Source organism: Phyllobates terribilis, unplaced genomic scaffold, assembly GCF_046119375.1.
Source record: "Phyllobates terribilis strain yellow unplaced genomic scaffold, ASM4611937v1 Scaffold_66__1_contigs__length_7565176, whole genome shotgun sequence".
NCBI lineage: Eukaryota > Metazoa > Chordata > Amphibia > Anura > Dendrobatidae > Phyllobates > Phyllobates terribilis.
In genome coordinates this window covers 6,484,274-6,508,871 of record NW_027362826.1, presented here as the reverse complement: position 1 = coordinate 6,508,871, position 24,598 = coordinate 6,484,274, and the positions used below count along the sequence as shown (strand labels likewise).

The 24,598-nt window shown below is 45.0% G+C and overlaps 10 non-coding genes and 4 pseudogenes across 10 annotated transcripts; all 14 read left to right on the top strand.

Annotated features, from left to right (window-relative positions):
• The first annotated feature begins 1,098 nt into the window (after positions 1-1,098).
• Positions 1,099-1,289, top strand: LOC141194026 (U2 spliceosomal RNA). The gene has a single exon (XR_012266823.1). It is a non-coding gene; the product is annotated as a U2 spliceosomal RNA (small nuclear RNA).
• A 6,825-nt stretch (positions 1,290-8,114) lies between these two features.
• Positions 8,115-8,287, top strand: LOC141193662 (U2 spliceosomal RNA; annotated as a pseudogene).
• Positions 8,288-9,402: 1,115 nt separating this feature from the next.
• LOC141194025 (U2 spliceosomal RNA) lies at positions 9,403-9,593 on the top strand. Its single transcript, XR_012266822.1, has one exon. It is a non-coding gene; the product is annotated as a U2 spliceosomal RNA (small nuclear RNA).
• Positions 9,594-11,557: 1,964 nt separating this feature from the next.
• Positions 11,558-11,786, top strand: LOC141193719 (U2 spliceosomal RNA; annotated as a pseudogene).
• Positions 11,787-12,901: 1,115 nt separating this feature from the next.
• Positions 12,902-13,017, top strand: LOC141193748 (U2 spliceosomal RNA; annotated as a pseudogene).
• Positions 13,018-13,541: 524 nt separating this feature from the next.
• Positions 13,542-13,727, top strand: LOC141193600 (U2 spliceosomal RNA). Its single transcript, XR_012266506.1, has one exon. It is a non-coding gene; the product is annotated as a U2 spliceosomal RNA (small nuclear RNA).
• A 1,115-nt stretch (positions 13,728-14,842) lies between these two features.
• Positions 14,843-15,033, top strand: LOC141193579 (U2 spliceosomal RNA). Its single transcript, XR_012266485.1, has one exon. It is a non-coding gene; the product is annotated as a U2 spliceosomal RNA (small nuclear RNA).
• A 1,115-nt stretch (positions 15,034-16,148) lies between these two features.
• LOC141193746 (U2 spliceosomal RNA) lies at positions 16,149-16,264 on the top strand (annotated as a pseudogene).
• Positions 16,265-16,788: 524 nt separating this feature from the next.
• Positions 16,789-16,974, top strand: LOC141193599 (U2 spliceosomal RNA). The gene has a single exon (XR_012266505.1). It is a non-coding gene; the product is annotated as a U2 spliceosomal RNA (small nuclear RNA).
• Positions 16,975-18,088: 1,114 nt separating this feature from the next.
• Positions 18,089-18,279, top strand: LOC141194024 (U2 spliceosomal RNA). The gene has a single exon (XR_012266821.1). It is a non-coding gene; the product is annotated as a U2 spliceosomal RNA (small nuclear RNA).
• Positions 18,280-19,391: 1,112 nt separating this feature from the next.
• On the top strand, positions 19,392-19,582 carry LOC141194023 (U2 spliceosomal RNA). Its single transcript, XR_012266820.1, has one exon. It is a non-coding gene; the product is annotated as a U2 spliceosomal RNA (small nuclear RNA).
• Positions 19,583-20,697: 1,115 nt separating this feature from the next.
• On the top strand, positions 20,698-20,888 carry LOC141194021 (U2 spliceosomal RNA). The gene has a single exon (XR_012266819.1). It is a non-coding gene; the product is annotated as a U2 spliceosomal RNA (small nuclear RNA).
• Positions 20,889-22,003: 1,115 nt separating this feature from the next.
• Positions 22,004-22,194, top strand: LOC141194020 (U2 spliceosomal RNA). The gene has a single exon (XR_012266818.1). It is a non-coding gene; the product is annotated as a U2 spliceosomal RNA (small nuclear RNA).
• A 1,112-nt stretch (positions 22,195-23,306) lies between these two features.
• Positions 23,307-23,497, top strand: LOC141194019 (U2 spliceosomal RNA). The gene has a single exon (XR_012266817.1). It is a non-coding gene; the product is annotated as a U2 spliceosomal RNA (small nuclear RNA).
• Positions 23,498-24,598: the final 1,101 nt, after the last annotated feature.

Below are 24,598 nucleotides of genomic sequence, written 5' to 3'. Positions count from 1 at the left end.
AAATCAGAAAGAATTGAATTCAATGTTTTTTGTTCATTTTGCTTGTTTGTCGGATTTTGGGATGGACTCTTTGGCTTTGCTTTTCTTCTCCTCATTGGATTTTTCATGTTCAAAGTTGCAGAAGCCAGATTACAAGCTCATTTTGGTTCAACTTCAGCAACTGTGCATTGCATTGCCATGTAATGTGATGCAATGCTATCTTTCTAGCTCTCCCTTTTTACTTCCTTTTGGATAAACAGACATATTAGGCAAGCATTTTGGAGCTTTCACCTAAATAACTACAGGTGGTGAGATAAGCTGCACAATATAATTGACCTTTCAGTATATTGTTGCACACACACCATCTATTTAGCAAATGCCCTTGTTATCAACAGCAGCCTTTTAAACTCACCTGAGCTAACAGGTATGTGCGCTGGTTACTCTGCTGCGCTTAAAATTTCTTTTTTGGTTTGCTACAATGCCTTTTCTGAAACGTTGTCTCCTTCTGCTGGAACACTGACTTCTTTCATTTAATGCCTGCAGACTATAAAAGAGAACCCAACCCAAAAAGTTTGGTTGATTAGTCTGTGGCATTCTGTTAAACTGTTGCTTATGGCGGTCTCTGTGAGCTTCTCAGCGACATTCAGCCAGCCAGGTATCCTGCCTGCAGTAGATGGAATGTGGCAATGGAACGCTGGCTGCGCGTGTCATAATAGGCTCTGAGCCTTTATATACCTGTGCACAGCAGCAGCCACCTTCAGTCTGCTGCTGGACAGCCAGCAGCAGCAGCAGCAGGAGAGGTATGTAATCAGGAGCCCTCCTGCTAAGGGTAGACAGCTGCTCGTTCCACCCCACCCCCCGCCTTAATTGGTTCTCCTCCCTTCCAACGGTGTTGAGGCGGGTGGGAACAGCAGGGGGTGAAGGTGCTGTGTTTAAAGAGGTGGAGTTATGCAGATCTAAAACGCGTGGATTGCAGCAGCAGCAAGCCGAAAAGTGCAGGCATGTAAGGGATCTAGAGGTTGACAACATGTCTTCTTAACGGGAGTCCAGGAGCTCATCTCCACAAATGGACTTTTCAGGATCCTTGGGTGGCTCCGTAGTTTGAAACCAATTCTGGTTATCGCTTCTCGGCCTTTTGGCTAAGATCAAGTGTAGTATCTGTTCTTATCAGTTTAATATCTGATACGTCCCCTATCTGGGGACCATATATTAAATGGATTTTTAGAACAGGGAGATGGAAAAAGAGCTTGCTCTGTCCACTCCACGCATTGACCTGGTATTGCAGTATCTCCAGGACCGGTGCACCCCTTCTTTAATGCAGTTTCTAAAATCAGAAAGAATTGAATTCAATGTTTTTTGTTCATTTTGCTTGTTTGTCGGATTTTGGGATGGACTCTTTGGCTTTGCTTTTCTTCTCCTCATTGGATTTTTCATGTTCAAAGTTGCAGAAGCCAGATTACAAGCTCATTTTGGTTCAACTTCAGCAACTGTGCATTGCATTGCCATGTAATGTGATGCAATGCTATCTTTCTAGCTCTCCCTTTTTACTTCCTTTTGGATAAACAGACATATTAGGCAAGCATTTTGGAGCTTTCACCTAAATAACTACAGGTGGTGAGATAAGCTGCACAATATAATTGACCTTTCAGTATATTGTTGCACACGCACCATCTATTTAGCAAATGCCCTTGTTATCAACAGCAGCCTTTTAAACTCACCTGAGCTAACAGGTATGTGCGCTGGTTACTCTGCTGCGCTTAAAATTTCTTTTTTGGTTTGCTACAATGCCTTTTCTGAAACGTTGTCTCCTTCTGCTGGGACACTGACTTCTTTCATTTAATGCCTGCAGACTATAAAAGAGAACCCAACCCAAAAAGTTTGGTTGATTAGTCTGTGGCATTCTGTTAAACTGTTGCTTATGGCGGTCTCTGTGAGCTTCTCAGCGACATTCAGCCAGCCAGGTATCCTGCCTGCAGTAGATGGAATGTGGCAATGGAACGCTGGCTGCGCATGTCATAATAGGCTCTGAGCCTTTATATACCTGTGCACAGCAGCAGCCACCTTCAGTCTGCTGCTGGACAGCCAGCAGCAGCAGCAGCAGGAGAGGTATGTAATCAGGAGCCCTCCTGCTAAGGGTAGACAGCTGCTCGTTCCACCCCACCCCCCGCCTTAATTGGTTCTCCTCCCTTCCAACGGTGTTGAGGCGGGTGGGAACAGCAGGGGGTGAAGGTGCTGTGTTTAAAGAGGTGGAGTTATGCAGATCTAAAACGCGTGGATTGCAGCAGCAGCAAGCCGAAAAGTGCAGGCATGTAAGGGATCTAGAGGTTGACAACATGTCTTCTTAACGGGAGTCCAGGAGCTCATCTCCACAAATGGACTTTTCAGGATCCTTGGGTGGCTCCGTAGTTTGAAACCAATTCTGGTTATCGCTTCTCGGCCTTTTGGCTGATATCAGGTGCAGTGATCTAACGGTTGCTGCCTTGGTCTTGGCTGAGAGGTGCCCGGGGTACCCGGCTCCTTGGCCTGGGGGGATCGTCTCACCTTTTGGTGGGACTTCACCCCCCTGCTGCTATTAGGGAGCTGGCTTAGTCCCCGGGCAACAAGTTGCGATCCCCAGGCGAAAGGCCGAGCCCGTGGTGACGGTAAGCCTTTGCCACTTTGGTGAGATGCCTTGTTCATTTCAATTTTCCACTGGCTCCGGCCAGATCAGGAACTCGGTGCGTATCGAGGTTCCAGCAAACCACGTCGGATATGACAACCCCCGTGAGTTCTATGTACAGATTTTGAGAGATCTGTTGAACGTGAAAGATCATGATGTTTACTGCCTGCAGGAGAAGGGGCAGAGTACATATATTCTCACGTTCTCGACCAAGGTTGCCTGCCAGCACTTTTACGAATGCGTTAAGGGCCACCGTAACAGCAAGCTGTTGGACGGAGTGATTTTTACGGGTCTCTATGGCGGAGTTGACGTTCCCCTTGTGGTATACATGTTTAACCCCCATGTGTCCACAGATGATATTGAGCTTTTTCTGAGCAGATATTGTACATCTGTCAGATTTACGGGGAACGTCAAAGGTCGGAGTGGTTTCTGGAATGGGAAACGACGCTTTATGGTACGCTTCAGACTTGACCCTGGGGGTGTAGAAGGCCTTATGCACCCCCCCTCCACAGTGGTGCTGGGAAGAGACCATGGCTACCTCTTCTATGATGGACAACCATTCAGGTGTCGTAGGTGTGGTGACCTTGGTCACATACAGAGCGATTGTAAGAACGAGCGGATGAGTCAGTGCCACAACTGTGGACAATGGGGTCATGCCTCAAAGGACTGTAAGAACAGTAAGACCTGCAGTGGGTGCGGAATGTCTACTCACCTGTTCAGTAATTGTCCGATGCGGACAAGGTCTCGTGGTGGCTCTCGGGCGCCTGCGGCTAGTTCCGCAGGAGTTCCTGCTGATGCCAGCAGGGTCAGCCCGGGTGACCCCAGAAAAAGCTTTGTGGACCTTACTAAAGGTCAAAAACAGTCTGACTCAGTCGATGCTCTGTCGGTACCTTTGCGGAAAAACCCGGCCTCTGTAGCCGAGGTCACGCCTTTGCCTACTCCTGCAGGGGTCCAGGTTTCACCTGGTGGGGAGATGGCACCTTCTCAGAGCGGAAATGAGAGGGAACCAAAAAAGAGGCGAAAATCTGGAGCTGTTGGTACGAATCCAGATGTCCATCCAGATACCCCTGCTGATGCCAGCACAGATGTTGGACCAGATGTCTGCCCTGATGCCAGTCCAGACGGATGCCCTGATGCCAATCCAGATGGATGCCCTGATGCCAATCCAGACGGATGCCCTGATGCCAATCCAGATGGATGTCCTGATGCCAACCCAGATGGATGCCCTGATGCCAGTCCAGATGGATGTCCTGATGCCAGTCCAGATGGATGTCCTGGAACCATTCCTGATGGATGTCCTGTTGCCTGCCTGGATGATAGAGGTCGTGCAGTGGTTGGTGAACCTGTTGCTGGTCCTGATGGTCATCCTGCTCCGGAGATGATGTCCCTTGGTGCTCCTGGAGGGTCTGCGGGTATTCCACCTGCTGCAGTGCCTGGTGAGGATCGGGTGGATTCGGAGGATCGGATGGATCTCAGCGCCAGTGGTAAGAGAAGTCGTGAAGAGGCGCAGGAGGAGCATAACCTGCCTCAGATGTCCCGTAAAGTCTTTCTATCTAGTGCTGCAAAAATTCTCAGCCCAGAGGGGACTAACTTAATTGAGGATTTCACGGACTCAGATGAAACGGACAGTTTACGAACTGTGTCATCCCTTCCTTCACCTTCTCTGTCACAAATTATTGATTCAGATTCAGAGTATAATGAATCAATAAAAAACACCTAACATGGCAGAAATCCGTGTTGCCTCACTAAATGTGAGAAGCCTAAAGAGCCCTGTTAGACGGGCTGCTTTGTTTGCTTGGTTAATGACTCTGAACTTTGACATTTTTTTCCTGCAAGAATGCGGTATTGATCACGATTTGTCATACCCCAACTTAAAAATGGACTGGTCAGCAGGACCCTCTATTTGGTCAGGGTCCAATGAAAATAAAGCTGCCGGGGTTGGGATTTTATTCAAATGTCAAAATGTTAATGTTTTATCCATCACTGAAATAGTTCCAGGTCGTGCCTTATCAACTCATGTTATTTTAAATGGTTTTACCTGTCGTCTTATTAATGTTTATGCATCCCCAGAGAAAAATGAGCGTGCTTCCCTTTTTAATGTCATCCCTTTGTTTTTATCAGGTCCGTCCCCTGTGATAGTGGGAGGGGATTTTAACAGTGTCATGTTGGGGGAGGGGAGGAGTGGAGGTGATACTAATGGAAGAACAGACAAAACATCCAGTCTGTTAAAACATTTGACAACGGACCTCAAATTATTAGATGCTTGGAGAAAGTCCTACCCTACTGACCCTGGGCATACATGGAGGGGTAGAGGGATGTCATCTCGTATTGATTTTATTTTTTCCTCTTCTGATGTTTTTAAACCTAAGAATGCTGGTCTAATAGAAAATATTTTTTCTGATCATGTATTACTATACAATGTATTGCAAACTCCACAGGAAGCAAAAGTTGGAAAAGGTATGTGGAAATTGAATGTGCTCTTATTAGAAGACGAACTGGTAAGGGCGGAGTTTTATGCAAAGTATGAGAGTTGGAGAAGACGGAAACACCCAAATCAGAGTATGTTGGGGTGGTGGGAGTGTGTTAAAACCCGTATTAAAGAATTTTTTATTAAAATTGGTAAAAGGAAGGCACGTGAAAAAAGGAAATGTTTTAAAGATTTTAATGTCAGGATGCAAACTCTCCTTAAGCTTAAGGGGTGGGGAGTACCTGGTGTGGATGATGAGATTGCCAAGATCCAGACAGAAATCCAAAAATTCCTGGAACAAAAGGGTAAAGAAATTATATTTAATACCTGTGTGAAATATTTGGAAGAGGGTGAGACCTGCTCAAGGTTTTTCTTTAAAAAAATGAGTGACAAAAAACAAGTGATTACTGAGCTAGAAGGACAATCTTCCACTGAGGGCATTTTAGAGCATACTGCTAATTTTTATAGAGATCTTTTTAGTATTAAAAATGTTGATGAACCTGCTTTTACAGAGAATCTTAATGTTTTATCCCAGTTTTTAAATAAAGATGACCAGATTTTTTTAGCTAAAGAACTTTTACCCAGTGAAATTGAAGAGACCCTTAAGAGTTTTAATAAAGGTAAGGCTCCTGGATCAGATGGCCTTCCTATTGAATTTTATCTTTGCTTTTGGGATCTAATTAAGGAGGATTTTATACAAGTAGTTTGTGAAGCCTCTAAGGCTGATTTATTACCATATTCATGGCGTAAAAGTATGATTACATTAATTTTTAAGAAAGGTGATAAATCAAAGTTGGAGAATTGGAGGCCTATTTCACTATTAAATACAGACTACAAGATTTTAGCTAAAGTTGTTGCTGGTCGTCTTAAAGCAGTTATTAAACATGTAATTCATCCAGATCAGGTGTGTGGTGTCCCCGGGAGATCAATCTGGGAGCATCTAAACCTAATTCGTGATCTTATCTGGTTTCAAAAAGATAGAAAACAGCCACTAGCTATTTTATCTTTGGATTTTATGAAAGCGTTTGATAGGGTCTCCCACTTTTATCTTTTTAAAGTTATGGGAAAGATGGGGTTCCCTGATTCTTTTATTCAGAAAATTGCGCTTTTATACAAACAGTCATCTGCCCGGATTTTAGTCAATGGTTTTTTAACTAGAGAGGTGGAGCTTCTTTCCGGTGTTAAACAAGGTTGCCCCATGTCCCCACTTTTATTTGTCTGCTCCATTGAGCCACTGTTGTGCCTGCTGCGTCGGGACAAGGTGGTTAGGGGCATTTTTATTCCGGGTGGGGGTGGACAACAAGTTAAAGCCATTGGATATATGGATGACATATCTGTATATGGCACTAGCTCAGCATCTATTAACAGAGCAATTCTAATTACTGAAATTTTTAGTGCTGGGTCTGGGTTTAAGTTGAATATAAATAAATGTGACTGTATGATTATGGGTCAATGGGAGTCAGATCCGCCTAGGGTTCCCACACAAACAGTAGGAATCAAGATCCTGGGTGTCTTGTTTAATCCTGCTAATGATGGTATTGAAAACTGGGATTTGGTTTTGAATAAATTAAATCAGAAGATCTCTTTATGGCAAACTCGAAAACTAACAATGGAGGGCAAGATTCTTGTAATTAAAATGGTTTTGCTTCCTATCATTTTGTATGCCGCTATGGTTTTTCCCCCTAATTCTCTGTATCTTAAAAGACTTATGAAGCCCATGTTTTATTTTCTGTGGGGATCCAAAATGGAGAAATTGAGGAGGGAGGTGGTATGTAAAAGCAAGAAAAATGGGGGTAAAGGGTTCCCTGATTTAAAATTGTTTTTATTTATCAAGTTTTTTGTATTTTGTTGCAAAAGCTTGAATAATGTTGGGGCTTTCTCTTGTTTTCTTAGATATACAACTGGGTTTCTTTTCCGAAAGTTGAACTTCAGTATGACTGTTAATTGTCCTTTTCTCTTATCTCCCCCTAAGCATTACAAGATCTTGGAGAAGGTCATTTCAGAATATGATCTGACCCAAGTTGATCGTCAGCTTTTATTTGATCAACGTAAGTTAACAGTTATTTGTAAGGGACATGAGGAGATGGAGGATGTGTCTAATTTTTCCATCTCCAGGTGCCGCCTGGTGTGGAACAACGTGGCCTGTCCTGCACTTAGCAACTCACAAAAGGATTTAGCTTGGCAGGTTGTTCACCAATGTCTCCCTACGAGAGCTTTTCAGCATCATAGGGGGCTGGTGGCTAGTGCTAGATGTCCCAGAGAAAGATGCGCCCCAAACGAGTCAGTGTTTCATTTACTGTGGGATTGCCCCTACGCACAAGAGCTATGGCAGACGGTGGGCACCCTCCTAAAATGGATATGTGGTATACAAACCCTTAATTGTGACATTATAATATATGGGATAATTAAATGCCCAACCATGAAACAAGCACGAGTCGCATGGCTTATAATAAACTGTTTAAAAGAAGCTTTATGGAAAGTGCGCAATATATTATTGTTTAAACGTGAATTTATTCCTGTCAAAGATTGTATTGGGCTTGCTCTTTGTGAAATGTTTACATACTACCTGAGAGATTGTAAAAAGATGGGAATCAATGAAGCAAAAAAGCTATGGTGTTTGCAAATTTGGAATATGTATTTATTTATGTAAATTATATGCAAAACTGTGTTTTATGCTTTTTATGCTTTTAAGTGCATTTTAATTCTGACTCTGTATTAGTTTTATGTCATATTTTATTCCAGTATTTGTGATTTGTTTCAAATATTGTATCGGATATGTTCTTTGTGAAAAGTTTTCATACTACCTGATTGTAAAAAGATAAAGTTAAAAAGCTATGGTGTTTGCATTTGACATATGTATTTATTTATGCAAATTATATGCAAAACTGTGTTTTATGCTTTTTATGCTTTTATGCGCTTTTTAAATCTGACCTTGTATTTGTTTTATGTCATATTTTATTCAAGTCTTTGTGATTTGTTTGTAATTTATGATGTATGTCTGATTTAAATAAAGCTTGTTTGAAAACGGATCTGTTCTTATCAGTTTAATATCTGATACGTCCCCTATCTGGGGACCATATATTAAATGGATTTTTAGAACAGGGAGATGGAAAAAGAGCTTGCTCTGTCCACTCCACGCATTGACCTGGTATTGCAGTATCTCCAGGACCGGTGCACCCCTTCTTTAATGCAGTTTCTAAAATCAGAAAGAATTGAATTCAATGTTTTTTGTTCATTTTGCTTGTTTGTCGGATTTTGGGATGGACTCTTTGGCTTTGCTTTTCTTCTCCTCATTGGATTTTTCATGTTCAAAGTTGCAGAAGCCAGATTACAAGCTCATTTTGGTTCAACTTCAGCAACTGTGCATTGCATTGCCATGTAATGTGATGCAATGCTATCTTTCTAGCTCTCCCTTTTTACTTCCTTTTGGATAAACAGACATATTAGGCAAGCATTTTGGAGCTTTCACCTAAATAACTACAGGTGGTGAGATAAGCTGCACAATATAATTGACCTTTCAGTATATTGTTGCACACACACCATCTATTTAGCAAATGCCCTTGTTATCAACAGCAGCCTTTTAAACTCACCTGAGCTAACAGGTATGTGCACTGGTTAATCTGCTGCGCTTAAAATTTCTTTTTTGGTTTGCTACAATGCCTTTTCTGAAACGTTGTCTCCTTCTGCTGGAACACTGACTTCTTTCATTTAATGCCTGCAGACTATAAAAGAGAACCCAACCCAAAAAGTTTGGTTGATTAGTCTGTGGCATTCTGTTAAACTGTTGCTTATGGCGGTCTCTGTGAGCTTCTCAGCGACATTCAGCCAGCCAGGTATCCTGCCTGCAGTAGATGGAATGTGGCAATGGAACGCTGGCTGCGCGTGTCATAATAGGCTCTGAGCCTTTATATACCTGTGCACAGCAGCAGCCACCTTCAGTCTGCTGCTGGACAGCCAGCAGCAGCAGCAGCAGGAGAGGTATGTAATCAGGAGCCCTCCTGCTAAGGGTAGACAGCTGCTCGTTCCACCCCACCCCCCGCCTTAATTGGTTCTCCTCCCTTCCAACGGTGTTGAGGCGGGTGGGAACAGCAGGGGGTGAAGGTGCTGTGTTTAAAGAGGTGGAGTTATGCAGATCTAAAACGCGTGGATTGCAGCAGCAGCAAGCCGAAAAGTGCAGGCATGTAAGGGATCTAGAGGTTGACAACATGTCTTCTTAACGGGAGTCCAGGAGCTCATCTCCACAAATGGACTTTTCAGGATCCTTGGGTGGCTCCGTAGTTTGAAACCAATTCTGGTTATCGCTTCTCGGCCTTTTGGCTAAGATCAAGTGTAGTATCTGTTCTTATCAGTTTAATATCTGATACGTCCCCTATCTGGGGACCATATATTAAATGGATTTTTAGAACAGGGAGATGGAAAAAGAGCTTGCTCTGTCCACTCCACGCATTGACCTGGTATTGCAGTATCTCCAGGACCGGTGCACCCCTTCTTTAATGCAGTTTCTAAAATCAGAAAGAATTGAATTCAATGTTTTTTGTTCATTTTGCTTGTTTGTCGGATTTTGGGATGGACTCTTTGGCTTTGCTTTTCTTCTCCTCATTGGATTTTTCATGTTCAAAGTTGCAGAAGCCAGATTACAAGCTCATTTTGGTTCAACTTCAGCAACTGTGCATTGCATTGCCATGTAATGTGATGCAATGCTATCTTTCTAGCTCTCCCTTTTTACTTCCTTTTGGATAAACAGACATATTAGGCAAGCATTTTGGAGCTTTCACCTAAATAACTACAGGTGGTGAGATAAGCTGCACAATATAATTGACCTTTCAGTATATTGTTGCACACACACCATCTATTTAGCAAATGCCCTTGTTATCAACAGCAGCCTTTTAAACTCACCTGAGCTAACAGGTATGTGCGCTGGTTACTCTGCTGCGCTTAAAATTTCTTTTTTGGTTTGCTACAATGCCTTTTCTGAAACGTTGTCTCCTTCTGCTGGAACACTGACTTCTTTCATTTAATGCCTGCAGACTATAAAAGAGAACCCAACCCAAAAAGTTTGGTTGATTAGTCTGTGGCATTCTGTTAAACTGTTGCTTATGGCGGTCTCTGTGAGCTTCTCAGCGACATTCAGCCAGCCAGGTATCCTGCCTGCAGTAGATGGAATGTGGCAATGGAACGCTGGCTGCGCGTGTCATAATAGGCTCTGAGCCTTTATATACCTGTGCACAGCAGCAGCCACCTTCAGTCTGCTGCTGGACAGCCAGCAGCAGCAGCAGGAGAGGTATGTAATCAGGAGCCCTCCTGCTAAGGGTAGACAGCTGCTCGTTCCACCCCACCCCCCGCCTTAATTGGTTCTCCTCCCTTCCAACGGTGTTGAGGCGGGTGGGAACAGCAGGGGGTGAAGGTGCTGTGTTTAAAGAGGTGGAGTTATGCAGATCTAAAACGCGTGGATTGCAGCAGCAGCAAGCCGAAAAGTGCAGGCATGTAAGGGATCTAGAGGTTGACAACATGTCTTCTTAACGGGAGTCCAGGAGCTCATCTCCACAAATGGACTTTTCAGGATCCTTGGGTGGCTCCGTAGTTTGAAACCAATTCTGGTTATCGCTTCTCGGCCTTTTGGTTAAGATCAAGTGTAGTATCTTTTGAAAAGGCGGTTTTGGATGTTGGCCGCCCTAGTAGATTGATACATTATGCACACTGGGGTTTAGGCGCTTGTTAGTACGCCAGGTGGCTAATATAGTCATCTGGTGGAAAGCATGGCCCCCCAGGATCGACGCCATTGGGCCGGGGAAGATCGAAAGCCCGAAGTGTGAAGTGCCCCAGGAGTGGTGACCCTGGGGTGCCTTAACTCACTGGGATTGGGAACCCCACTTGAGTTTATGGCACATTTGCACAAGCACTTCAAATTTTCTTTCTTCGCACACACCCTTATTCCGGGCCTTCTGGCCTTAGGATGGGGAATTTTTCAATTCCCGGTCGAAGGTCCGGGCAGTATTATACTGTGAAACCTTCACTATTTATTTAATTTCTTTGTCACTGTGTGTCCACTTATTCACGTGTGTCACGTCCTACTAGGATTTTGTCGGGATGCGGTTCCCTTACGGGTTCCTCTCTTGGCAGGTCTAGGGGGGGAGTGTGTGGCCATCAGGTTCCGCTCCCCCCTGAACCCCCCTGGCTCTCCTCTTTCGGGAGGAGAGCGTTGTTGGCTCCCCTCTTCCGGGAGGGGAGCACAGTCTTTGGCTCCCAGTGCCTTGCTCGGGTGAGAACTCGGGCAGGTGCTGGGGGTAAGATTGGGTCGCCTCTGGCTTCGGCTGGAGGAGGCTTTTTGTCCCTGTTCCTCGCTGTGGCCTTTTGGCTCGGAGGGACGGGGAATGGTTTGGGGGACCCTTCTCCTTTTGGAGAGGGTTTCAAGAAGACCAGCATCCTAGTGCACTTTTTTTGTGGCACTTGTCACTTTTTTAAGCGCACTCGGGTTTTGTACACGAATTCGGGCTAAAAAAAAAAAAAAGAAAAAAAAAAAAAAAAAAATCTGTTCTTATCAGTTTAATATCTGATACGTCCCCTATCTGGGGACCATATATTAAATGGATTTTTAGAACAGGGAGATGGAAAAAGAGCTTGCTCTGTCCACTCCACGCATTGACCTGGTATTGCAGTATCTCCAGGACCGGTGCACCCCTTCTTTAATGCAGTTTCTAAAATCAGAAAGAATTGAATTCAATGTTTTTTGTTCATTTTGCTTGTTTGTCGGATTTTGGGATGGACTCTTTGGCTTTGCTTTTCTTCTCCTCATTGGATTTTTCATGTTCAAAGTTGCAGAAGCCAGATTACAAGCTCATTTTGGTTCAACTTCAGCAACTGTGCATTGCATTGCCATGTAATGTGATGCAATGCTATCTTTCTAGCTCTCCCTTTTTACTTCCTTTTGGATAAACAGACATATTAGGCAAGCATTTTGGAGCTTTCACCTAAATAACTACAGGTGGTGAGATAAGCTGCACAATATAATTGACCTTTCAGTATATTGTTGCACACACACCATCTATTTAGCAAATGCCCTTGTTATCAACAGCAGCCTTTTAAACTCACCTGAGCTAACAGGTATGTGCGCTGGTTACTCTGCTGCGCTTAAAATTTCTTTTTTGGTTTGCTACAATGCCTTTTCTGAAACGTTGTCTCCTTCTGCTGGAACACTGACTCCTTTCATTTAATGCCTGCAGACTATAAAAGAGAACCCAACCCAAAAAGTTTGGTTGATTAGTCTGTGGCATTCTGTTAAACTGTTGCTTATGGCGGTCTCTGTGAGCTTCTCAGCGACATTCAGCCAGCCAGGTATCCTGCCTGCAGTAGATGGAATGTGGCAATGGAACGCTGGCTGCGCGTGTCATAATAGGCTCTGAGCCTTTATATACCTGTGCACAGCAGCAGCCACCTTCAGTCTGCTGCTGGACAGCCAGCAGCAGCAGCAGCAGGAGAGGTATGTAATCAGGAGCCCTCCTGCTAAGGGTAGACAGCTGCTCGTTCCACCCCACCCCCCGCCTTAATTGGTTCTCCTCCCTTCCAACGGTGTTGAGGCGGGTGGGAACAGCAGGGGGTGAAGGTGCTGTGTTTAAAGAGGTGGAGTTATGCAGATCTAAAACGCGTGGATTGCAGCAGCAGCAAGCCGAAAAGTGCAGGCATGTAAGGGATCTAGAGGTTGACAACATGTCTTCTTAACGGGAGTCCAGGAGCTCATCTCCACAAATGGACTTTTCAGGATCCTTGGGTGGCTCCGTAGTTTGAAACCAATTCTGGTTATCGCTTCTCGGCCTTTTGGCTAAGATCAAGTGTAGTATCTTTTGAAAAGGCAGTTTTGTCCTTGGGCTGCCCTAGTAAATTGATGCATATTACACACTGGTTTGGTGCACTTGTTAGTACGCCAGGTGTCTCATAGAGTTATCTGATGGAAAACATGGCCCTCCAGGATCGAAGTCACTAGGCTGGGTAAGTGTGAGGGCTTTGGAGCAATGTGCCCCAGGAGTAGGCGCCCTGGTGGGAGTCCAAGCTTACTGGGACTGGGAACCCCAGAAAGACTTGGCTTCGTAGCACGCCGCACCTTTGCCAATCATACTTTCTGAGCAACCCCCCCTATTCCTGGCCTCCGGGCTAGGAAGGGGAATTTTTATAAACCCGGTCGGAGGTCCGGTCAGCTTTGGGCTGAGAAACCAACACAGGCTCCAGCTCCACTAGGGTGGCAGCCTAGATGGAAGCTGGGAGCACGAAAACGGCTCTTCTCCGGCTTCGGCTAGGGAGAGCATCGGAGATCCCTGACCCTCGCTGTGGCCTTCTGGCTCGGAGGGATGGGGATGGTTTATTGGGGACCCTCTCCTCCGGGAAGGGTCCACATGAATCCTCACCTCGTGCGCTGTTTTGGTGTGACTTCGGTCACATTTTTCAGTGCCTTGGATGCAGCTTCAATCAAAAAAAAAATCTGTTCTTATCAGTTTAATATCTGATACGTCCCCTATCTGGGGACCATATATTAAATGGATTTTTAGAACAGGGAGATGGAAAAAGAGCTTGCTCTGTCCACTCCACGCATTGACCTGGTATTGCAGTATCTCCAGGACCGGTGCACCCCTTCTTTAATGCAGTTTCTAAAATCAGAAAGAATTGAATTCAATGTTTTTTGTTCATTTTGCTTGTTTGTCGGATTTTGGGATGGACTCTTTGGCTTTGCTTTTCTTCTCCTCATTGGATTTTTCATGTTCAAAGTTGCAGAAGCCAGATTACAAGCTCATTTTGGTTCAACTTCAGCAACTGTGCATTGCATTGCCATGTAATGTGATGCAATGCTATCTTTCTAGCTCTCCCTTTTTACTTCCTTTTGGATAAACAGACATATTAGGCAAGCATTTTGGAGCTTTCACCTAAATAACTACAGGTGGTGAGATAAGCTGCACAATATAATTGACCTTTCAGTATATTGTTGCACACACACCATCTATTTAGCAAATGCCCTTGTTATCAACAGCAGCCTTTTAAACTCACCTGAGCTAACAGGTATGTGCGCTGGTTACTCTGCTGCGCTTAAAATTTCTTTTTTGGTTTGCTACAATGCCTTTTCTGAAACGTTGTCTCCTTCTGCTGGAACACTGACTTCTTTCATTTAATGCCTGCAGACTATAAAAGAGAACCCAACCCAAAAAGTTTGGTTGATTAGTCTGTGGCATTCTGTTAAACTGTTGCTTATGGCGGTCTCTGTGAGCTTCTCAGCGACATTCAGCCAGCCAGGTATCCTGCCTGCAGTAGATGGAATGTGGCAATGGAACGCTGGCTGCGCGTGTCATAATAGGCTCTGAGCCTTTATATACCTGTGCACAGCAGCAGCCACCTTCAGTCTGCTGCTGGACAGCCAGCAGCAGCAGCAGCAGGAGAGGTATGTAATCAGGAGCCCTCCTGCTAAGGGTAGACAGCTGCTCGTTCCACCCCACCCCCCGCCTTAATTGGTTCTCCTCCCTTCCAACGGTGTTGAGGCGGGTGGGAACAGCAGGGGGTGAAGGTGCTGTGTTTAAAGAGGTGGAGTTATGCAGATCTAAAACGCGTGGATTGCAGCAGCAGCAAGCCGAAAAGTGCAGGCATGTAAGGGATCTAGAGGTTGACAACATGTCTTCTTAACGGGAGTCCAGGAGCTCATCTCCACAAATGGACTTTTCAGGATCCTTGGGTGGCTCCGTAGTTTGAAACCAATTCTGGTTATCGCTTCTCGGCCTTTTGGCTAAGATCAAGTGTAGTATCTGTTCTTATCAGTTTAATATCTTATACGTCCCCTATCTGGGGACCATATATTAAATGGATTTTTAGAACAGGGAGATGGAAAAAGAGCTTGCTCTGTCCACTCCACGCATTGACCTGGTATTGCAGTATCTCCAGGACCGGTGCACCCCTTCTTTAATGCAGTTTCTAAAATCAGAAAGAATTGAATTCAATGTTTTTTGTTCATTTTGCTTGTTTGTCGGATTTTGGGATGGACTCTTTGGCTTTGCTTTTCTTCTCCTCATTGGATTTTTCATGTTCAAAGTTGCAGAAGCCAGATTACAAGCTCATTTTGGTTCAACTTCAGCAACTGTGCATTGCATTGCCATGTAATGTGATGCAATGCTATCTTTCTAGCTCTCCCTTTTTACTTCCTTTTGGATAAACAGACATATTAGGCAAGCATTTTGGAGCTTTCACCTAAATAACTACAGGTGGTGAGATAAGCTGCACAATATAATTGACCTTTCAGTATATTGTTGCACACACACCATCTATTTAGCAAATGCCCTTGTTATCAACAGCAGCCTTTTAAACTCACCTGAGCTAACAGGTATGTGCGCTGGTTACTCTGCTGCGCTTAAAATTTCTTTTTTGGTTTGCTACAATGCCTTTTCTGAAACGTTGTCTCCTTCTGCTGGAACACTGACTTCTTTCATTTAATGCCTGCAGACTATAAAAGAGAACCTAACCCAAAAAGTTTGGTTGATTAGTCTGTGGCATTCTGTTAAACTGTTGCTTATGGCGGTCTCTGTGAGCTTCTCAGCGACATTCAGCCAGCCAGGTATCCTGCCTGCAGTAGATGGAATGTGGCAATGGAACGCTGGCTGCGCGTGTCATAATAGGCTCTGAGCCTTTATATACCTGTGCACAGCAGCAGCCACCTTCAGTCTGCTGCTGGACAGCCAGCAGCAGCAGCAGCAGGAGAGGTATGTAATCAGGAGCCCTCCTGCTAAGGGTAGACAGCTGCTCGTTCCACCCCACCCCCCGCCTTAATTGGTTCTCCTCCCTTCCAACGGTGTTGAGGCGGGTGGGAACAGCAGGGGGTGAAGGTGCTGTGTTTAAAGAGGTGGAGTTATGCAGATCTAAAACGCGTGGATTGCAGCAGCAGCAAGCCGAAAAGTGCAGGCATGTAAGGGATCTAGAGGTTGACAACATGTCTTCTTAACGGGAGTCCAGGAGCTCATCTCCACAAATGGACTTTTCAGGATCCTTGGGTGGCTCCGTAGTTTGAAACCAATTCTGGTTATCGCTTCTCGGCCTTTTGGCTAAGATCAAGTGTAGTATCTTTTGAAAAGGCAGTTTTGTCCTTGGGCTGCCCTAGTAAATTGATGCATATTACACACTGGTTTGGTGCACTTGTTAGTACGCCAGGTGTCTCATAGAGTTATCTGATGGAAAACATGGCCCTCCAGGATCGAAGTCACTAGGCTGGGTAAGTGTGAGGGCTTTGGAGCAATGTGCCCCAGGAGTAGGCGCCCTGGTGGGAGTCCAAGCTTACTGGGACTGGGAACCCCAGAAAGACTTGGCTTCGTAGCACGCCGCACCTTTGCCAATCATACTTTCTGAGCAACCCCCCCTATTCCTGGCCTCCGGGCTAGGAAGGGGAATTTTTATAAACCCGGTCGGAGGTCCGGTCAGCTTTGGGCTGAGAAACCAACACAGGCTCCAGCTCCACTAGGGTGGCAGCCTAGATGGAAGCTGGGAGCACGAAAACGGCTCTTCTCCGGCTTCGGCTAGGGAGAGCATCGGAGATCCCTGACCCTCGCTGTGGCCTTCTGGCTCGGAGGGATGGGGATGGTTTATTGGGGACCCTCTCCTCCGGGAAGGGTCCACATGAATCCTCACCTCGTGCGCTGTTTTGGTGTGACTTCGGTCACATTTTTCAGTGCCTTGGATGCAGCTTCAATCAAAAAAAAAATCTGTTCTTATCAGTTTAATATCTGATACGTCCCCTATCTGGGGACCATATATTAAATGGATTTTTAGAACAGGGAGATGGAAAAAGAGCTTGCTCTGTCCACTCCACGCATTGACCTGGTATTGCAGTATCTCCAGGACCGGTGCACCCCTTCTTTAATGCAGTTTCTAAAATCAGAAAGAATTGAATTCAATGTTTTTTGTTCATTTTGCTTGTTTGTCGGATTTTGGGATGGACTCTTTGGCTTTGCTTTTCTTCTCCTCATTGGATTTTTCATGTTCAAAGTTGCAGAAGCCAGATTACAAGCTCATTTTGGTTCAACTTCAGCAACTGTGCATTGCATTGCCATGTAATGTGATGCAATGCTATCTTTCTAGCTCTCCCTTTTTACTTCCTTTTGGATAAACAGACATATTAGGCAAGCATTTTGGAGCTTTCACCTAAATAACTACAGGTGGTGAGATAAGCTGCACAATATAATTGACCTTTCAGTATATTGTTGCACACACACCATCTATTTAGCAAATGCCCTTGTTATCAACAGCAGCCTTTTAAACTCACCTGAGCTAACAGGTATGTGCGCTGGTTACTCTGCTGCGCTTAAAATTTCTTTTTTGGTTTGCTACAATGCCTTTTCTGAAACGTTGTCTCCTTCTGCTGGAACACTGACTTCTTTCATTTAATGCCTGCAGACTATAAAAGAGAACCCAACCCAAAAAGTTTGGTTGATTAGTCTGTGGCATTCTGTTAAACTGTTGCTTATGGCGGTCTCTGTGAGCTTCTCAGCGACATTCAGCCAGCCAGGTATCAGCCTGCAGTAGATGGAATGTGGCAATGGAACGCTGGCTGCGCGTGTCATAATAGGCTCTGAGCCTTTATATACCTGTGCACAGCAGCAGCCACCTTCAGTCTGCTGCTGGACAGCCAGCAGCAGCAGCAGCAGGAGAGGTATGTAATCAGGAGCCCTCCTGCTAAGGGTAGACAGCTGCTCGTTCCACCCCACCCCCCGCCTTAATTGGTTCTCCTCCCTTCCAACGGTGTTGAGGCGGGTGGGAACAGCAGGGGGTGAAGGTGCTGTGTTTAAAGAGGTGGAGTTATGCAGATCTAAAACGCGTGGATTGCAGCAGCAGCAAGCCGAAAAGTGCAGGCATGTAAGGGATCTAGAGGTTGACAACATGTCTTCTTAACGGGAGTCCAGGAGCTCATCTCCACAAATGGACTTTTCAGGATCCTTGGGTGGCTCCGTAGTTTGAAACCAATTCTGGTTATCGCTTCTCGGCCTTTTGGCTAAGATCAAGTGTAGTATCTGTTCTTATCAGTTTAATATCTGATACGTCCCCTATCTGGGGACCATATATTAAATGGATTTTTAGAACAGGGAGATGGAAAAAGAGCTTGCTCTGTCCACTCCACGCATTGACCTGGTATTGCAGTATCTCCAGGACCGGTGCACCCCTTCTTTAATGCAGTTTCTAAAATCAGAAAGAATTGAATTCAATGTTTTTTGTTCATTTTGCTTGTTTGTCGGATTTTGGGATGGACTCTTTGGCTTTGCTTTTCTTCTCCTCATTGGATTTTTCATGTTCAAAGTTGCAGAAGCCAGATTACAAGCTCATTTTGGTTCAACTTCAGCAACTGTGCATTGCATTGCCATGTAATGTGATGCAATGCTATCTTTCTAGCTCTCCCTTTTTACTTCCTTTTGGATAAACAGACATATTAGGCAAGCATTTTGGAGCTTTCACCTAAATAACTACAGGTGGTGAGATAAGCTGCACAATATAATTGACCTTTCAGTATATTGTTGCACACACACCATCTATTTAGCAAATGCCCTTGTTATCAACAGCAGCCTTTTAAACTCACCTGAGCTAACAGGTATGTGCGCTGGTTACTCTGCTGCGCTTAAAATTTCTTTTTTGGTTTGCTACAATGCCTTTTCTGAAACGTTGTCTCCTTCTGCTGGAACACTGACTTCTTTCATTTAATGCCTGCAGACTATAAAAGAGAACCCAACCCAAAAAGTTTGGTTGATTAGTCTGTGGCATTCTGTTAAACTGTTGCTTATGGCGGTCTCTGTGAGCTTCTCAGCGACATTCAGCCAGCCAGGTATCCTGCCTGCAGTAGATGGAATGTGGCAATGGAACGCTGGCTGCGCGTGTCATAATAGGCTCTGAGCCTTTATATACCTGTGCACAGCAGCAGCCACCTTCAGTCTGCTGCTGGACAGCCAGCAGCAGCAGCAGGAGAGGTATGTAATCAGGAGCCCTCCTGCTAAGGGTAGACAGCTGCTCGTTCCACCCCACCCCCCGCCTTAATTGGTTCTCCTCCCTTCCAACGGTGTTGAGGCGGGTGGGAACAGCAGGGGGTGAAGGTGCTGTGTTTAAAGAGGTGGAGTTATGCAGATCTAAAACGCGTGGATTGCAGCAGCAGCAAGCCGAAAAGTGCAGGCATGTAAGGGATCTAGAGGTTGACAACATGTCTTCTTAACGGGAGTCCAGGAGCTCATCTCCACAAATGGACTTTTCAGGATCCTTGGGTGGCTCCGTAGTTTGAAACCAATTCTGGTTATCGCTTCTCGGCCTTTTGGCTAAGATCAAGTGTAGTATCTGTTCTTATCAGTTTAATATCTGATACGTCCCCTATCTGGGGACCATATATTAAATGGATTTTTAGAACAGGGAGATGGAAAAAGAGCTTGCTCTGTCCACTCCACGCATTGACCTGGTATTGCAGTATCTCCAGGACCGGTGCACCCCTTCTTTAATGCAGTTTCTAAAATCAGAAAGAATTGAATTCAATGTTTTTTGTTCATTTTGCTTGTTTGTCGGATTTTGGGATGGACTCTTTGGCTTTGCTTTTCTTCTCCTCATTGGATTTTTCATGTTCAAAGTTGCAGAAGCCAGATTACAAGCTCATTTTGGTTCAACTTCAGCAACTGTGCATTGCATTGCCATGTAATGTGATGCAATGCTATCTTTCTAGCTCTCCCTTTTTACTTCCTTTTGGATAAACAGACATATTAGGCAAGCATTTTGGAGCTTTCACCTAAATAACTACAGGTGGTGAGATAAGCTGCACAATATAATTGACCTTTCAGTATATTGTTGCACACACACCATCTATTTAGCAAATGCCCTTGTTATCAACAGCAGCCTTTTAAACTCACCTGAGCTAACAGGTATGTGCGCTGGTTACTCTGCTGCGCTTAAAATTTCTTTTTTGGTTTGCTACAATGCCTTTTCTGAAACGTTGTCTCCTTCTGCTGGAACACTGACTTCTTTCATTTAATGCCTGCAGACTATAAAAGAGAACCCAACCCAAAAAGTTTGGTTGATTAGTCTGTGGCATTCTGTTAAACTGTTGCTTATGGCGGTCTCTGTGAGCTTCTCAGCGACATTCAGCCAGCCAGGTATCCTGCCTGCAGTAGATGGAATGTGGCAATGGAACGCTGGCTGCGCGTGTCATAATAGGCTCTGAGCCTTTATATACCTGTGCACAGCAGCAGCCACCTTCAGTCTGCTGCTGGACAGCCAGCAGCAGCAGCAGCAGGAGAGGTATGTAATCAGGAGCCCTCCTGCTAAGGGTAGACAGCTGCTCGTTCCACCCCACCCCCCGCCTTAATTGGTTCTCCTCCCTTCCAACGGTGTTGAGGCGGGTGGGAACAGCAGGGGGTGAAGGTGCTGTGTTTAAAGAGGTGGAGTTATGCAGATCTAAAACGCGTGGATTGCAGCAGCAGCAAGCCGAAAAGTGCAGGCATGTAAGGGATCTAGAGGTTGACAACATGTCTTCTTAACGGGAGTCCAGGAGCTCATCTCCACAAATGGACTTTTCAGGATCCTTGGGTGGCTCCGTAGTTTGAAACCAATTCTGGTTATCGCTTCTCGGCCTTTTGGCTAAGATCAAGTGTAGTATCTGTTCTTATCAGTTTAATATCTGATACGTCCCCTATCTGGGGACCATATATTAAATGGATTTTTAGAACAGGGAGATGGAAAAAGAGCTTGCTCTGTCCACTCCACGCATTGACCTGGTATTGCAGTATCTCCAGGACCGGTGCACCCCTTCTTTAATGCAGTTTCTAAAATCAGAAAGAATTGAATTCAATGTTTTTTGTTCATTTTGCTTGTTTGTCGGATTTTGGGATGGACTCTTTGGCTTTGCTTTTCTTCTCCTCATTGGATTTTTCATGTTCAAAGTTGCAGAAGCCAGATTACAAGCTCATTTTGGTTCAACTTCAGCAACTGTGCATTGCATTGCCATGTAATGTGATGCAATGCTATCTTTCTAGCTCTCCCTTTTTACTTCCTTTTGGATAAACAGACATATTAGGCAAGCATTTTGGAGCTTTCACCTAAATAACTACAGGTGGTGAGATAAGCTGCACAATATAATTGACCTTTCAGTATATTGTTGCACACACACCATCTATTTAGCAAATGCCCTTGTTATCAACAGCAGCCTTTTAAACTCACCTGAGCTAACAGGTATGTGCGCTGGTTACTCTGCTGCGCTTAAAATTTCTTTTTTGGTTTGCTACAATGCCTTTTCTGAAACGTTGTCTCCTTCTGCTGGAACACTGACTTCTTTCATTTAATGCCTGCAGACTATAAAAGAGAACCCAACCCAAAAAGTTTGGTTGATTAGTCTGTGGCATTCTGTTAAACTGTTGCTTATGGCGGTCTCTGTGAGCTTCTCAGCGACATTCAGCCAGCCAGGTATCCTGCCTGCAGTAGATGGAATGTGGCAATGGAACGCTGGCTGCGCGTGTCATAATAGGCTCTGAGCCTTTATATACCTGTGCACAGCAGCAGCCACCTTCAGTCTGCTGCTGGACAGCCAGCAGCAGCAGCAGCAGGAGAGGTATGTAATCAGGAGCCCTCCTGCTAAGGGTAGACAGCTGCTCGTTCCACCCCACCCCCCGCCTTAATTGGTTCTCCTCCCTTCCAACGGTGTTGAGGCGGGTGGGAACAGCAGGGGGTGAAGGTGCTGTGTTTAAAGAGGTGGAGTTATGCAGATCTAAAACGCGTGGATTGCAGCAGCAGCAAGCCGAAAAGTGCAGGCATGTAAGGGATCTAGAGGTTGACAACATGTCTTCTTAACGGGAGTCCAGGAGCTCATCTCCACAAATGGACTTTTCAGGATCCTTGGGTGGCTCCGTAGTTTGAAACCAATTCTGGTTATCGCTTCTCGGCCTTTTGGCTAAGATCAAGTGTAGTATCTGTTCTTATCAGTTTAATATCTGATACGTCCCCTATCTGGGGACCATATATTAAATGGATTTTTAGAACAGGGAGATGGAAAAAGAGCTTGCTCTGTCCACTCCACGCATTGACCTGGTATTGCAGTATCTCCAGGACCGGTGCACCCCTTCTTTAATGCAGTTTCTAAAATCAGAAAGAATTGAATTCAATGTTTTTTGTTCATTTTGCTTGTTTGTCGGATTTTGGGATGGACTCTTTGGCTTTGCTTTTCTTCTCCTCATTGGATTTTTCATGTTCAAAGTTGCAGAAGCCAGATTACAAGCTCATTTTGGTTCAACTTCAGCAACTGTGCATTGCATTGCCATGTAATGTGATGCAATGCTATCTTTCTAGCTCTCCCTTTTTACTTCCTTTTGGATAAACAGACATATTAGGCAAGCATTTTGGAGCTTTCACCTAAATAACTACAGGTGGTGAGATAAGCTGCACAATATAATTGACCTTTCAGTATATTGTTGCACACACACCATCTATTTAGCAAATGCCCTTGTTATCAACAGCAGCCTTTTAAACTCACCTGAGCTAACAGGTATGTGCGCTGGTTACTCTGCTGCGCTTAAAATTTCTTTTTTGGTTTGCTACAATGCCTTTTCTGAAACGTTGTCTCCTTCTGCTGGAACACTGACTTCTTTCATTTAATGCCTGCAGACTATAAAAGAGAACCCAACCCAAAAAGTTTGGTTGATTAGTCTGTGGCATTCTGTTAAACTGTTGCTTATGGCGGTCTCTGTGAGCTTCTCAGCGACATTCAGCCAGCCAGGTATCCTGCCTGCAGTAGATGGAATGTGGCAATGGAACGCTGGCTGCGCGTGTCATAATAGGCTCTGAGCCTTTATATACCTGTGCACAGCAGCAGCCACCTTCAGTCTGCTGCTGGACAGCCAGCAGCAGCAGCAGGAGAGGTATGTAATCAGGAGCCCTCCTGCTAAGGGTAGACAGCTGCTCGTTCCACCCCACCCCCCGCCTTAATTGGTTCTCCTCCCTTCCAACGGTGTTGAGGCGGGTGGGAACAGCAGGGGGTGAAGGTGCTGTGTTTAAAGAGGTGGAGTTATGCAGATCTAAAACGCGTGGATTGCAGCAGCAGCAAGCCGAAAAGTGCAGGCATGTAAGGGATCTAGAGGTTGACAACATGTCTTCTTAACGGGAGTCCAGGAGCTCATCTCCACAAATGGACTTTTCAGGATCCTTGGGTGGCTCCGTAGTTTGAAACCAATTCTGGTTATCGCTTCTCGGCCTTTTGGCTAAGATCAAGTGTAGTATCTGTTCTTATCAGTTTAATATCTGATACGTCCCCTATCTGGGGACCATATATTAAATGGATTTTTAGAACAGGGAGATGGAAAAAGAGCTTGCTCTGTCCACTCCACGCATTGACCTGGTATTGCAGTATCTCCAGGACCGGTGCACCCCTTCTTTAATGCAGTTTCTAAAATCAGAAAGAATTGAATTCAATGTTTTTTGTTCATTTTGCTTGTTTGTCGGATTTTGGGATGGACTCTTTGGCTTTGCTTTTCTTCTCCTCATTGGATTTTTCATGTTCAAAGTTGCAGAAGCCAGATTACAAGCTCATTTTGGTTCAACTTCAGCAACTGTGCATTGCATTGCCATGTAATGTGATGCAATGCTATCTTTCTAGCTCTCCCTTTTTACTTCCTTTTGGATAAACAGACATATTAGGCAAGCATTTTGGAGCTTTCACCTAAATAACTACAGGTGGTGAGATAAGCTGCACAATATAATTGACCTTTCAGTATATTGTTGCACACACACCATCTATTTAGCAAATGCCCTTGTTATCAACAGCAGCCTTTTAAACTCACCTGAGCTAACAGGTATGTGCGCTGGTTACTCTGCTGCGCTTAAAATTTCTTTTTTGGTTTGCTACAATGCCTTTTCTGAAACGTTGTCTCCTTCTGCTGGAACACTGACTTCTTTCATTTAATGCCTGCAGACTATAAAAGAGAACCCAACCCAAAAAGTTTGGTTGATTAGTCTGTGGCATTCTGTTAAACTGTTGCTTATGGCGGTCTCTGTGAGCTTCTCAGCGACATTCAGCCAGCCAGGTATCCTGCCTGCAGTAGATGGAATGTGGCAATGGAACGCTGGCTGCGCGTGTCATAATAGGCTCTGAGCCTTTATATACCTGTGCACAGCAGCAGCCACCTTCAGTCTGCTGCTGGACAGCCAGCAGCAGCAGCAGCAGGAGAGGTATGTAATCAGGAGCCCTCCTGCTAAGGGTAGACAGCTGCTCGTTCCACCCCACCCCCCACCTTAATTGGTTCTCCTCCCTTCCAACGGTGTTGAGGCGGGTGGGAACAGCAGGGGGTGAAGGTGCTGTGTTTAAAGAGGTGGAGTTATGCAGATCTAAAACGCGTGGATTGCAGCAGCAGCAAGCCGAAAAGTGCAGGCATGTAAGGGATCTAGAGGTTGACAACATGTCTTCTTAACGGGAGTCCAGGAGCTCATCTCCACAAATGGACTTTTCAGGATCCTTGGGTGGCTCCGTAGTTTGA